This window comes from Vombatus ursinus, unplaced genomic scaffold (genome assembly GCF_900497805.2).
Source record: "Vombatus ursinus unplaced genomic scaffold, bare-nosed wombat genome assembly UNPS02014784.1, whole genome shotgun sequence".
In the NCBI taxonomy this organism is placed as follows: Eukaryota; Metazoa; Chordata; class Mammalia; order Diprotodontia; family Vombatidae; genus Vombatus; species Vombatus ursinus.
The window spans coordinates 28,109,488-28,123,428 of NW_020954562.1; positions in this window are offsets into that span (position 1 = coordinate 28,109,488).

The window sequence follows — 13,941 nt, forward strand, 5'->3', positions numbered from 1 at the left end:
TGACATGGTGGGTTTCAGTGTATTGAAAGCTCATTATGAACCTATAGTCTTGCATGACAACCAAAAGACCTGATGTGATCCTAGATTGCATTAAAAGAAGCATCAAGTGTCCAAAGAAGGAGTTAGTACTACCGTACTCTGTTCTATTCATATCACTTCTTGACACTACATTCAGTTCTTGGTGCCACATTTCAAGAAGGACACTGATGGATCACATACAGAAAAGGATGCCAAGATAATGTCAAACAAGGATTAGATGTAGGTACTGGAAAAAAAAAAGTCATGATAACCATCTTCAAGTATGTTAAAGATTATAGTATGAAAAGAGTATTAGATTTATTATTCCTAACCCCAGGGAAGCATAACAGAGAACAAAGAATAGAGAAGTTTTAGAGATGTATATTGTAGCTCAGTATACAAAAAAAAAAAAAACACCTTCTTAACACTACGCATTATTTAAAAGTGGACTGGGCTGCCACAGGAGGTAGAAAGTTTCTCATCACATGAAGCCTTCAAGTGGAAGCTGGAATACTACCCTTTGGAGATGCTATAGAGGAGACATATGGATAAGGATGTGGTAAGATGCTCTCCCACTAGTGATGAAACACATTGCTAGCACTTAATGAATGCTTAACAAACAAGGTGGAGAATTTTTATCTTTTTTTTTTCTGTTTATGCATACATGGTACCCGTCTTGCTCTCTAAGCGGCAACTCCATTCAGTCACAATATATGGCACTAATACAATCCAATATACATACCCTACCTATATAAACATGAATCATAATTTTCTGTGATTAAAATTTGGGCAAACAAAAACTTCTCATTTGAGTTAAATTTAAAAAAAAAAGAAATTTTATTTCACACTATTCTGAGGTAACTTCAAGTTGCTCTTCATGTCAGAGTCATTCCATATAAACAAAGAAGTTTGGCAGACACCACATTTAATAAAGATGGGGTTGCAATTCAATCCTGTAGTGCCTTGAAGATAGTTTCTCTCTGAAATTGTAAACTACCAGGACACAACCATCAGATCTATGTATCTGTCTTTGTAAAAGTCCTATAAAAAACTCAAATGTTTGGTGACTGTGACAAGTTTGTTGACTTCTGGAAACTACAGTAGACTTGACATTAATCTCCAACAAAATTCTAGAACAAATTATCAGACTCACTCCTCCTGACATTGAGAAAAGACTAAATTACTAGCCACCAACATGACTTCACTAAGAATAAGTCGTGCCAATCTAACTCCATTTACTTTCTAGAAAGATGTGATTATCTATGTTCATCCCATATCTATTTGTACATATAAATTTTTATTTAGATACATGTTGTCTCACCTACTAGAATGCAAGCTCCTGGAGGAAAGGAGTAGTTTTTTTACTTTTTTTTTCTAATATCCCTAGGAATTAGCACATTTCCTAGCATATAGTAAGTGATTGATCAATCAATCAGCAACCATTTTTTAACTAGATTAGGGAACATCAAACTGTATCTTTTTCCTTGCAAAGCATTTTATACAGTATCCCCAATATTTTTATACTAAAATATTATTCAAGATGGCAGAGTAACAGAGACTGACTTGAACTGTCCCAAATTCCCCTCCAAACAGCTTTAAAATAACACCTGCAATCAAATTCTAGAGTGGCAGAACCAACAAAAATTGAGTATAATTGACTATATCAATAATAAAACCAACAAAAACATTTTTTCCAGCCCAAGACAATTTAGGAGGTTGGCAGGAAATGTCTGTCTCACTGGGATGGTGACAAGCCCTAGGACATAGCTCAGGCCATGCCTTGGGGGCAGCTGCATCAATGAGGCAGCAGCTTTGGGAGCTCTCAGCACACAGACTATAGCAGGGTCAGACAAGTGGTCAGAAAAAAATTATAGGGGCATTGATTGCAGGACCCTGTGGCATTGCCCATACACACTGCCAGTTCATAGTCTCAGGAACACTAGACCACTGGTGCTTGCAGCCCAGGGGAGCAGGATCCATGGTCACAGTTTCAGGGCAGAGATAAGTGTTTGTGGTCATTCAGGAGAGAGCAGGGGCCCTTGTCTCTGATCTAGGGTGGAGACGAGCACTATCATTTGATACCACGGGAGAGCAGGAGCCAAGTTACATTTACAGAGCCAGAAGGAGTGAGAGTACTCTCAAGCCACAGGAAAAGAGTGGCCCTATTCAAGGTTCAGGGGTGTAGAGGAGTGCTAGTGGAGGCTCAGGGGCCAGAGGACATACTAGGAGAGCAGTGGCCACACCTCTCCTTAGATCATACTACCTTGAAAGAATTGAAAACTTTCAAAACCCAAGAACTGGCTATAAAAACAGCATAACAAACTACCTGAATTTTGAAACAGTGCTCCAGGAGCAGAGCCAAACTTTAACATCAAGTTAAAAGTAAAGACATGGGCTAGAAAAATGAGCAAACAAAAAAAATTAAACCTGACCATAGCAAGTTACTTTGGAGAGAGGATAGATCAAGACACAAACCCAGAAGAAGACAACAAAATCAAAGCAGCTACATGCAAAGCCTCAAAGAAAAATGTGAATTGGGTACAAATCTAAAAAGAATTCTTTAAAGAGCTCAAAAATAAAATTTAAAAATCAAATAAAAGAGGGAGATAAAAATTGGGAAAAGAAATGAGAGGGGTAGCAAGAAAATTATGAAAAGAGAGTCAACAGTTTAGTAAAAGAAACACAAGAAAATTAAAGAAAATAACAACATAAACAGAATTGGCCAAAGGTAAAAGAGATATAAAAATTCATTAAAAGAATTCCTTAAAAAGCAAAATTGGCTAAATGGAAAAAGAGATACAACATTTCACCAGAGAGAAGAATGCCTTAAAAAGTAAGAAAAGAAATTGAACAAGCCATCAATGAACTCCCTAAGAAAAAATCTCGATGGGCCAGAAGGATTAACAAGTGAGTTCTACCAAACATTTAAAGAACAATTAATCCCAATACCATATAAACTATTTAACGAAAGAGGTGAAGAAGGAGTGCTACCAAATTCTTTTATGACACAAATATGGTGCTGATACCTAAACCAGGAGATAAAATATAAAAAGGAAAACTACAGACTAATTTTCTGCATGAATATTGATGCAAAAACTTTAAATAAAATACTAACAAAGAGATTACAGTAATATATCACAAGATCATGCACTAAGACCAGGAGGGATTTATATCAGGAATGCAGGACTGGATTAGGAAAAATATCAGCATAATGGACTATATCAATAACAAAATCAATAGAAATCAGTAAGTGCAGAAAAAGCCTTTGACAAAATACAACACTCATTCTTATTAAAATCTCTAGAGAACATAGGAATAAATGGAGAATATCTTAAAGTGATAAATAATCTTTCTAAAACCATCAGTAAGCATTATTGTAATGGGGATAAGCTAGAAGCCTTCTAGGGGTGAAGCAAAGATGCCCTTTACCACCACTATTACTCAATATTGTACTAAAAATTCTGACAATAGCAATAAGAGAAGGAAAAGAAATTAAAGGTATTAAAATAGTCAATGAGGAAACAAAACTATAACTCTTTATAGACAATAAGATGATGTACTTAGAGAATCCTAGACAATCAACTAAAAAACTATTTGAAATAATTAGCAACTTGAGTAAAGTTGCAGGATATAAAATAAACCCACATAAATCATCAGCATTTCTATATATGACCAACAAAGTCCTGTAGGCAGAGATAGAAAGAGAAATTCCAATTAAAATAACTATAAACAATACAAAATACTGGGAGTTTATCTATCAATACAAAAGGAAGAACTATATGAACACAATTACAAAATACTTTTCACACAAATAAAGTCAAAAGTAAATAATTGGAGAAATATGAATTTCTCATGGATAGACCAAGCAATATAATAAAAATGACAATTCTATCATTCAGTGCCATGCCAAACTACCAAAAATATTTTATAGAGCTAGAAAAAACAATAACACAATTCATCTGGAAGAAAAATAGGTCAATTATATCAAGGGAATCAATCAACATAGATATTGATACAAGGGAATCAAAGGAAATAAATGTGAAGGAAGTTGGCCTAGCAGTACCAGATCTCAAACTGTATTACAAAGCAGTAATCATCAAAACAATCTGGTACTGGCTGAGTGACAAATCAGTGGAGTAGACTAAATATGCAATACACAGTACTAAATGATCAGCAAAATCTAGTGTTTGATAAACTCAAAGAGCCAAACTTTTGGAGAAAGAATTCACTATCTGGCCAAAATTGCCAGGAAACCTGGAAAGCCATTTGGTAGAAACTAGGTATATACAATATCTCACACCAAATTCTAACATAAGATCAAAATGGGTACATGATTTAGAAGTAAAGGGTAATTAATATAAGCAAATTTGGGAAGGGAATAGTTTACTCATCAGACCTATGAATAAGGTAAGAATTTGTGACCAAACAAGAGATAGAGAGCATTATGGGATATAAAATAGATCATTTTTGATTACATTAAAAAGGTTTTGCATAAACAAAATCAATGCAGCCAAAATTAGAAGGAAAATAGGAAACTGTGGGAGGGGGCAGGGCAAGGAAGGAATTTCAGGTTTCTCTGATAAAGGCCACATTTCTCAAACATATAAATAAATATGTAAAATTTGTGAGAATATGAGTCATTCCCCAATTGATAAATGGCCAAAGGATTTGAACAGGCATTTTTCAAAAGAAATCAAATCTATAGTCATATGAAAAAAATGCTCTAAATCACTACTGATTAGAGAACTGCAAATTAAAATAACTCTTATTAGCTAATCTATCAGATTGGATAATATGACAGAAAAGGAAAATGACAAATCTTGGAGGGGATGTGAGAAAATTGGGACACTATGCACTCTCAGTGGAGTTACAAACTTATCCAAACTATTTTGGAGAGTAATTTGGAACTATGAACAAAAGGCTATAAAACTGTGTGTATCCTTTGATTCAGCAACACTACTAAAAGGTCTGTATCCCAAAGAGATCAAAGAAAAAGGAACAGGACCCATATGGACAAAAACATTTATAGCGGTTCTTTCTGTAATGGAAAAAAAAAACCCTGGAACTTCAAAGGACCATCAATTGAGGAATGACTGAACAAGTTGTAGAATATGATTGTGATAGTATTTACTATTGTGCTACAAGAAATGACAAGCAGGAGGGTTTCAGAAAAGCCTGGGTAGACTTATATGCATTGATGCAAATTGAAGTGAGCAGACACAGAACATTGTCCACAGTAACAGATTGTATTGTATAATACATATTGTATTGTATAATACATAATATTGTATGATGACCAACTCTGAATGACTAAACTATTCTTACCTTTTCAATGATATAAGACGATTCCAAAAGACTCACAATGGAAAATACTATCGACCTCCAGAGAAAGAACTGTTGGAGTCTGAATGTAAATCAAAGCATACTTTTTAAAACTTTATTTTTTCTCTCTTCTTATTTTGGTTGTGGTTCTCTTTTGCAATGTAGCTAATATGGAAATATGTATAATCTACATGTGTACATGTACAATCTATATCAAAGTGCTTGCCTTCTCAAGGAGGGGGGAAAGATAGAGGGAGGAAGGAAATTAGTAACTGAAAAATTGTTTTTAAAAAATGAATGTTAAAAATTTGTTTTACATGTAATTGAGAAAAATGAAATAAAATAATTCTTCCAATATTATTTGTTTTATCTTTTAAAAATATTAATTTGTTTTGTTTTTATATTACATTTACCAATTACCTCCACCCCATTCCAAAAGAGGTCTCTTTTGAACAATAATTAAGTAAAATTAATAGTAGTGACCTCATCAGAAAGTGCATAAAGCATTCCAAATCTATAACAGCCCCCACCTATTTGGGGTGGGGGTGGGATAAACACAATGTAATTTCCCTACCTCCTTCTACCCATTCCAATGGAAAAGAAAAAAAACCCACAAATTCCTTGCAGCAAATATACATAGACAAGCAAAACAAATTCTCTCCCTGCCTAATATACATATCTCTGTATATCTCTATTTTATTCTGTACCATCCATACCACAACCTCTCCATTGTGCACAGCATATTTCATCATCAGTCCTTTGGAATGAAATATGGTCATTGTATTATAGATCATTGTTCTTAAAACTTTCAAAGTTGTTTGTTTTTATAATGTTATTGTTATTGTACACAGCTATCCCTTCCACATCATGACTTTCCCCATTGTAGTTTCGATATATTGGGGGTTACCATAAGAAATTAAATGGGAATTTGGGGGGAGTTTTGTGGAAGTCATAGACAACAGCAAAGGCCAGTAGACAACACAGTAAAAGTTTAGAAATTCACAAATGCATAAAATATACATACAGTATTACATAACATCAACATATTTTATATTTTACCAGAGTAATCCAGACTTCTTCTCTGGTAAAAAGGAAGGGTCAAAAAATTTTATGCACATTTTCCAGATTGTAGGAGCACCACATCCCTAACCCTTCTGATGTAGAAGGGATAAGTGTAAATTGTTCTCTAGCCTTTCCTTATTTCATTCTTTATCAGTTTATAAACTTTTCCAAAATTGTTGTTTTTATAATATTGCTGTTTAATATGGATTCTTTTAATTCTGCTTGCTTCACTCTGCATCAGTTCATGTAAATCTTTTCCATGTCATTTTGAAAATGTCTATTTCCTCATTTCTTACAATGTAATAATGTCCTATTACATTCATATACCACAATTTATTCAGCTATTCCTCAATTGATGGAAATCCCTTTTGCTTCCAGTTTTTGGGTAAAATAAAAAGAGCCGCTATAAATATGTTTATACATACAGCAACTTTTCCTCTTTCTTTTGTGTTTTTTTTTTAAATAAATATCTACCTAAGTCAAAGGTAGGTAACTGTTTAATTATTTTTTTATGATTCCAAACTACTTTCCAGAAGAGTTTACCTACTCGTAGGTACACCAATAGTACATCAGTATGCTTCTTTCCCCAAGTCAGTCCAATATTTAATATTTTCTTTTTTCTATCATCTATGACATTCATATAGTTATGAAGTAGAATCTCAGAATTGCTTTAATTTGCAATTCTCTAATTAGTAGTGATTTGGGAACATTTTTTAATATGGTTATTGATATCTTGAGGTATTTTATTTTCACCTTGAGGATTTCTCGTATATGTCCTTAGAGCATTTGACAATTGTGGAATAGCTATTTTACTTGGATCTTTGATAACAACAATAATCATAACAATAATAATAATTGTCATTGTTGTAGTTCAGTTTGTTTTCAGTCATGTCCAACTCTTTGTGACCCAATTTGGGGTTTTTCTGGCAAAGATGCTAGAATGGTTTGCCATTTCCTCTTCTAGCTCATTTACAGATGAGGAAACTGAGGCAAACAGGGTTAAGTGACTTGCCCAGGTTCACACAGCTGGTAAGTGTCTGAGGCCAGATTTGAACTTAGGAAGATGAGTTTTCCTGACTTCAGGCCTGCTACTCTATCCACTGTGCAACCTAGCTTCCCCACCTACCTGGAAATCACTCTTTTACTTGTATATTTAACAATAACAATAATAATCACAATGATAATAACAATAGCTCATATATATATATGTATAGTATTTACTATGTGACAGGCACCATGCTCAGTGCTTTACAAACACTATCTTATTTGATCCTGATAATAGTCCTGGGAGGTAAGTGCTATTATTATTCTCATTTTACAGATGAGGAAATTGAGGCAAATAGAGGTGAAGTGACTTACCCAAGATCACATGGCTAATAACTATTTGAGGATTAATTTGAATTCAGTTCTTCCTTACTCTAGGCCTGGTCCTCTATCAATTGCACCAACTAGATATTAATCAATTCCTTATATATCTAGGACATAATTTTGAAATTAGTGTTGAAATGAAGATTGGATAAGAGCAGTGTTAATACCGTTATATCATGGGGCAGCTAGGTGGCACAGTGGATAGAGCACCAGCCCTGGAGTCAGGAGGACCTGAGTTCAAATTTGGTTTCAGACACATAACAGTCACTAGCTGTGTGACCCTGGGCAAGTTACTTAACCCCATTGCCTAGCCAAAAAACAAAGCAAAACAAAACAAAATAACCGCCCCCAAAATATTGTTATATCATAGTTGTGTGTCATAGGGCCATGTATTTGACCATGTCTTAGTATTTTTGTCATTGACTCAAAGAATAAGAAATCCAAAAGTATTCCTATCAAATTTGCATATGACCAAATATATAAGAAACAACTAACAATGAAAAATAGGAAAATTGAAAAGTAGCTTAAGACATATAAGTTGCCATTTAGAAAAAATTGAGATAAAATCATGCATTTAAGGTTGAAACATCAATTGAACCAATATAGAATGAGATCTTGGCAGCAGTCCAGCAGTCCAATCAACAGCTTGAAGTTTTAGTTGGAAACAAACTTATTATGAATGAACAGCATGTGACTGCTTTAAAAAAAGATATCAACTCAATCATCTATAAACATTTATTAAGCACCTACTATATGCACGTCATTGTGCCCTGGTTCTGGGGACAACAAAAATCTTGGGCTTTGTTAATAGAAGCACGATGCATAGACCATAAGAAGTAATTGTACTCTGGGCTAGTCAAAACACACTTAGAGTGTTTGTGCTCAATTCTGGACCCCACATTTTTGAAAGGACATTGGCAAATGAAAGCTGGTCCAGGTGATTATGAGCAAGAGTGTACAAGGTTTGGAAACCACCTCTTTTAAGGAGTGATTGCAAGAACTGAAAATATTTAGACTGGATAAGAGAAGACTAAGGGGAAGTATAATTTCACCTTTAAGTATTTTAAAGTCTGTCATGCAGAAGGGGAAATAGATTTTTTTCTGTCTTGTTCCAGAGGGAATAGCAAAAAACAAAAAGCTATAGGAAGACTGATTTTGGTCCAACCAAATAACAAAATGGAATGGGCTTTCTCATCAGATAGTATGTGTAGTTCACTGGAGTGGGTGACCATCTATCAGAAAAACTATAGAAAGGATTCTTACATTTGGTCAAGATTAAATTAGATGACACTTATGATCCCTCCCAACTCTAAAATTACAAATGGCTTAGCTAGATTGAGCAGGAGGAGTTGAAAAGAACACTGGATATGAAATTAAAAGAAACTAGATTGGAGTACTAACCATAATAAAAGGAATTCATTTCATCTTCCTATGCCTTAGTTTCATCATCTATAAAATAGGAGGAAAGGTGTCAAGTTAGACTAGATGCCCCTTAGTTTCTTTTTTTCTTAGCTCTAAAAGCATCAGATTTGATGATATAGCTATGACTATATCAACTATAATAACAATTGCTTTCATTTATATTAGGAATAGGGACTGGATTTGAGATTACAGTGGTATAGGGAACTTCCATTGGCACCTTCTATGCAGTAGTCTTAGAGAGTTGCCTAGAGCAACAAGAGTTTAGGTGACTTGCTTAGAGTCACATAATTAGTGTACATCAGAGGGACAGGAGGAGAAGAGGGGAGAGGGACAGAAAGAGGAAGGGAGAAGGAAAGAGAGAGGAGAGACAGGAAGGAAGGAAAGGAGAGAGAGCAAAAGAGAGAATAAGGGAGGGAAAGAGGAAAAAGGGAAAGAGAGAAGGTGGGAAGGAGGAAGAGAAGGAGAGAAAGAAAAAGCACAAAGGAGGGAGGGAGAGAGAAGAGCGAGGGGGAAAGAGAGGAGATTGGAAGGAGGAAGACAGGATGAGAAGGAGAGAGGGGAAAGGAAGGAAATGAGAGAGATAAAGAGCAAGGAAGAGAGGGAAAGAGAAAGAAGGTGGGAAGGAAGGAGGAAGAGAGAAAAAGAGAGAGCAAGGGAGGGAAAAAGGAAGAAAGAGAGGGAGAGAGAAAGCAAAGGCAAAAAGGAGGAACGGAGGAAGAAGAGAGAGGAGAATGGAAGGAGGGAGAAAGCAGAAAGAGAAAAGAAGAAAAGAGAAAGGAAGAATGGAGAGAGAGAGAGAGAGGGAGGGAGGGAGGGAGAAATGTTTTACCATCTTGTGAATGATACAGTTGCAATCTTAAAGTATTCATTTTCTGGTTTTAATCTTGAATTCAAAGAAGCTAATATGACATAAAAAGAACTGGATTCAAATCCAGCATCTGACATTTAGGAAATAAATTATCATGGACAAGTCATTTGACCTCTATAAGCCTCAGAAATTCTCTAAAATTATGTTATGTATGGGTTGTGACCTTCCCCAGTTAAGGCAATTCTACTGACAATCGATATCTACATCTAGCTTGTTACAAAATCTGCATCTTACTGACTCTTCGGACTCCAGAGGCAATCAGAAGCTCTCAAATTGTGCAACAGCTTATACACAATTGTTGGAATGGAAATGAATCGTTGAAGACCCAAGAATCTCTTCAATTGTCCTCAAGGTGTAAAAATTCTTCCTAAGCAAGACTGATTTTTGTGGCTAAAGGCAGCCTTAAAATTAATGAGGCATTGCAAAGCTCTTGGAAGAATTCCCAGTCTGTCTTGGTTGGTTGCTGAGGGACATAAAACTGTCCAGTCATAAAATGTTTATGCATACATCCAGGCTATTCAGTCTTTCTTCTGAACCAAAAGGATGTTAAGAGAGTTTTTCAGAATCATTACCAACATCAAAATAGGTGGAGAAAAGCATTATAATTTATAAAAAATGAACATATCCTCTATCACTTACTTTCATTTCTAGAACAAGGTGACCATCACTTCAAACTCTCCCTAAAGCACTCACTCCACCCAGATCTCACTGGATGCCCTTTATATCAGATTTTCATTGCTGCTGCCACTAGTGCTTAGTATTTTTTCTGCTTCTTGCCTTTTACAATAAGGTCATAAATCTCATTGATGGGTGTGGAATTGAGGTCACTCTAGCTGCTCTGTGTAGCAAAGTCAACCATACCCTGAGGGTCAGGTAATGCTGTTCTTCATGGCTTGTTCAGGGATGTTTAGAAGCAACGCATTCATCTCTTTCGAATGTCAACATTGTTGGCATAAAGACTTCCTATTTCCACCCAAGCAAGGCTATTGGCCTAGGAGTGTTGTGTATTCTTGCTAAATACAGTGAACTCTTCGTGGTCCACTGCACCAAATGGCCTCTTCCCACTAGATGACATTTTGGTAGGCCATTCATTCATTGAACTCTGCAAACATTCAGCAAATAACTGTCAACAATCATCTTGGTCAATGGAGGTCTCTGATTAATGAAGAGAGTTCATTCATCCACATCTGGTCTGTGCTTCATCTTTACCCCTCTTGCATTTAAAAACATCTTTATCAAGATTACATTATGGTTCTTGAATACTATTGAATTTTGCCAAAAATACTTTGTCTGGAGAAGACAAGATGGAAGGGGAGGAAGGCAGATATGAGGGGTAGGTATTTGATGGGCTATCACATATGAGAAATTGGACTCATTCTATTTGTCCCTAAGGGGAGAAAGAGAGGCAGTGGGCAAAAGTTGCAAAGAGGTAGAGTTCAGCTTAATACAAGGAAAAAAATTATAGCTATCCAGAGTGGAATGGGAGGTCTCAGGAGATAATGGGCTCCTTTTTATTAGCAGTCTTAAAGCAGTGGCTGAATGACCACTTGTCAAAAATATTGAACAGGAAATTCTTTCTCTGGAATGGGTTGTACAGATGGTCACTGAGGTCCCTTCTGACTCAGAGTTTCTCTGATTCTGATTCTGGAGACAGAATTTTGAGTTTGTGGATTCTTTATGAAGCTGAAGAAACATTAAAAACACATGACCTTCTGATGACCAGAAAGTTAGGGAAATATGTTTTTTTTAAGTTGTGGTCATCTATAAACTTGTTTATGTCACCATTTCTGATAGTAGATACTACAAGTAACTTTCTGATTATGTAAAAAGAAAGCTGCTAGAAATTCAGTCTTTCTTCATACAGATTAGGCTGATGTGCCAAGGCAAGTCAACAAGTATTTTTTATGTGTGTGCTATGTTCCAGGCACTGTGCTACATGCTAACTATGAAACTTAGATATCCAACTACTTTGTGCATATTCTGAGTGTCTCACCAGTTTGTGGTTGGAGTTGCAGTCTATAAATAGGCATAAGAAGTTCTCAGTAATCTAGAGTTAAATAGAATGACACAATTTCAGAGTTAGAAGAGTTCTCAGAAGACATCTCATCCAAAATATCCATGAGCAAGAAAACCTCTACAACCTCCCTCACAAGTGGTCATTTAGTCTTTTCTTAAGGGCCACCAGTAAAGAAAAAGTCTTTGATTTCCCAAGGTGGCCTCATCCACTTTGACATAATTCTAATTGTTAGGAAGCTTGTTTTGTTTTTCCCAACATCAATCCTAAATTTGCCTCTTGGCATCATGTACCCATTATTTCCAGTACTACCCTGTAAAGTCAAGCAGAGGAAGTCTAAGCTTTCTTCCACATGACAGGCAACTCATCAAATACTCTTGTGTCTTATGGCCCCTCAATCCCTCAACTCAAAGTATCCTCAAAACATCCTTAGTTCCATCAACCAGTCCTAATAGAGCATGGTCACATGCCTCTTAACCATCCTCATCACCCTTTCCTATATATCCTCCAGTTTACAGACATCTTTGCTAAAAAATGTTGTACCCAGAAATGCATATAAAAACCTTGATGTCTAAATACAACAGAATTATCACCTCCCTACTCCTGGAAAATATAATTCTCAATGCAGTCTGAATGTATTAACACAATGATTTCCAAATCTGTATGTAGCAATGTCTCTTTCATTTAAACAAATTTTAAAATTGCACCTTTTCATAAAACAATGAGAATAATTTTCTTAGTTTGTATTTTGTTCAAATAAAAAATTATTGCTTTTGTTTGTTTGGACTAAATCTGTAATATCATTGGTTTAGGGAACTCTCAGTGAAATTCCTCTACCAGTACAGATAGAAATAGATATCTGTTCTGCAGTTTATAGTCTTAAAGAATTTGTAGGAACAATGAAAGTTTAAGTTACTTGCCCAGAATCATAGAACAGCCAAAAGAGAGGATCTGATGAAAAAGAATAGAAGGAAGGAAAGAGGAGAGGACTACCTCAGACCAGCTCAAAATCTTTACATTGAACTTGTACTCAGAGCAAAAGAAATACAAATTACAAAACTCTGCCTGGTATGCAAATGAAACATGGAACAGGAAAAAGAACACATTTATTCTTTAAGAACATATGAAAATAAATATTGAAAGAACTAATTTTTAACAGTCACAAATAATATGACATCATCATAATTCACATTGTGCTAAATACTCATAAAAGGCAATCTCACAAACTATTTAAGCTATTAGAATTTAAAACTGCACTAAGAATTCTGGGACACTCTGTATGTATACATGTTGTCTCTTCTTTGTAGAATGTAAACTCCTTGAGAGGAGAGACCTCTTTCATTTGTCTTTTTATCCATGGGACCTGGAATAGAGTAGGCATCTAATAATCAATCAATAAATATTTATTAAGCTCCTACTATGTGCCAGGCACTGTGCTAAGCATTAGGGTTACAAAAAGAGGGAAACAAGCAAATAGCCTCTTCCCTCAAGGAGCTTACAATCTAATAAATACTTATTGAATTAAATTTTAAAATGTGGATTGGCCCAGTTGTTCAGTGAATCTTCAAATTTCATAAGTCCATAAATAAGAAGGGTCCTTACTCAGTGGAAGGAGTACAGGGCTTCAAAAGCTCAGATTCTACTGCTGGTGGCATGCCTTCTTGGGGCAGTGGACTGACTGAAAACAAAGAGAAAGAAGAACTGGCACATTTGTGATTTGCAGAGCCATTCAAATGACATGGTAGGCTGTGCCAGTGATTGTATTGTACTACAGAGGAAAATAACTCAGGTCTGAAAATACCCAGTGCATTTCTTAGAGATACAAAGACAAATTGGCTATTCCTATGGGAAGTCAAATCCAAGTGTG